We start from the raw sequence: 2,306 nt of genomic DNA, 5'->3' as shown, positions 1-2,306 counted from the left end.
ATGCTATGTGATACTATTCTGCATACTAGTAGACAGAAATATTCACCATTTTGTCATAATCTGTCTTGAGTTACATAAGTTTTGAATTATGAAAAGACTTTGGAAAGACAGACTCTGCATAACTGCTTTATACTAGTAAAACATTTTGTTATAAAGAATCCTGATCAAGATGTTACAGAAAACATCTGAAATATAAAGATAAACATAAATAAAACATAAAATATTTTATAAAAATACAACAATTTTTTTGCATTGAATCTGTTCTAAGTATGTGATTAGTGAATTGTAGTAGAGGGAAAGATAATTGCAAAACTCCTTAAGAAATATGTGGGAAAGAGGATATGGTAATATTTTATAAGTTGGCATTGGTTAAAAGTTAGGAAATGTTAATGCATTCATGCCAAAGTATGTCTGGAAGATGTGTAAAATACAGCAAAGGGCAGAAAAATAAAAACTTCATCACAATTAGTTTTATGTTTTATTTTAACTAGAAATAAAACATATTTTCTTATATTGGACAAGCTGGCTAAACTTGGAAAATTTTGATTAAATAATAAAAATAGAAAGAGAGCCCTAATTATCTTAAGCATGTAGCATCATTTTTGTCCAAAAATATTCTAAATTTATTCTCAGTGCTATTTTAAACACCAAGGTGTTTTGCTAAATTACAATATAAATATCAAACTCTGGAATTTTAGAAGTTGTAAATGAAATAAAACAAAAATCAAGAGGATAAACTATTAATTGTTGCCCTTGACATATAATTAATAATGCCTTGCTTAAGTACGTAGAGTTTTATAATTTGCAAAACATGTTCATAATCCTCATTTTTTCCCTGCAACTCTGAGACAGCAAAGTGAAGAAAAGGCTTAGGAAAGAGGGTGGTAGGATTTAAAGTTTACAGAAGACTTTTATTTTTGCTTCTAAGTCCATTTTTAACTTTTAATTCTTTGCTTTCAAATTCTGATAATGTTTGACTGAATGAAAGCAAAAAGTTTATGAAGGAAAATTCCTTGCCCCACTTTCTAAAATAATGCAAGAGCAGAATCGGAAATGCCTTTAACATAACTAATCCAAGTGATACAAAAGCAGAAAACAGAAAATGTCAATATTATTGAATAGAATATTTTATAAAATCAAGGTACAGCAGGTAAAATCGATGGCAAACATAAATTTATGCCAAGGAAATCTCTTACCTGAATTCTTTCAATGCTATACTTGAGACCACCTAAACACTTAAGCTATTATAAAATGTAATTTCAGATTTATTTAAGAAGCCAGGTGTTTTCCTTCAAAGTCTCTGCTAACAAATTATGTAACTCCTTAGAGATTGATTGAATTATGTATTTTTGAAGAATGGGGATATAAGATATAATGTGTAAAATAAATTGACCCAATTACAATTACTTTGGTTAAATCTATGAAACCGTGCTATATTTTAGCAGAGATGATTCTCTAGGAAATCTTAAATCTGACAAATTCCTTTTAAGAAATTATCTTTCTTCTGGGTTTGATCCAGATTAAAGACAGGAGATGTGTTCTATTTTCCTTCTTCCTTTTTTCCCCATTCTTTCTACAAATTTTTGTGTAAGTAACCATCATGGCTATACAGCAAAGCTTTGGCAGTGAGATATAGTCCCAAGTACTATAATTGGGAAGTTGGAGAGGAGAAGGAGGAGATGATAACTCTATTCAGTGTCATAAAATGTCATAAATGCTATAATACAGAATTCTAAAAGAAATGATACTGAAAGATTTCTCTTCACTCAACACCCTTTTCTGGTTCCTTTCTGAGAGGACTTGTCTTAATACACTGGTATTTGATTTCCATTTTAACAGGAGGCAATAAAATAATGAAAAGTTAAAGAAAGGTAAAAGGTAAAGGTAAAGAAGAAATTAATATCTAAGTGTGTATTCTCATAAATTGGGAAAATACATTTGATGTCACTAGGAAGAGATCTCAATAAAATTATTCAGTTTGGGAAGTGTTCTATCCCTGCTCAGGTTTTCATGTCTGTTTTACCTAAATATTTCACTGTAGGCTTGGAGATACTGCTTCTATCAAGTTTTCTAAACATGCACATTAAGAAACCAGACTAAGATTTCCATCATAATGGATAACTTAATCCAAATTCACTAACGTTTGTTTTTCCAACAAAGTGCGGCTAGTTTAATGTTCTGGTGTTTAAAAATCATTCTGATTTTATGTCCACATATTTTAATGAGCTCTTTGGGAAGAGACAAATTTTTTCATTTATTTTTAATAAATTATTTTTACTTATCCTTAAATATATGTTTAAAATGAA

This window comes from Pteropus vampyrus, unplaced genomic scaffold (assembly GCF_000151845.1).
Source record: "Pteropus vampyrus isolate Shadow unplaced genomic scaffold, Pvam_2.0 Scaffold37, whole genome shotgun sequence".
NCBI lineage: Eukaryota > Metazoa > Chordata > Mammalia > Chiroptera > Pteropodidae > Pteropus > Pteropus vampyrus.
Note: the sequence above shows the minus strand (reverse complement) of the source record.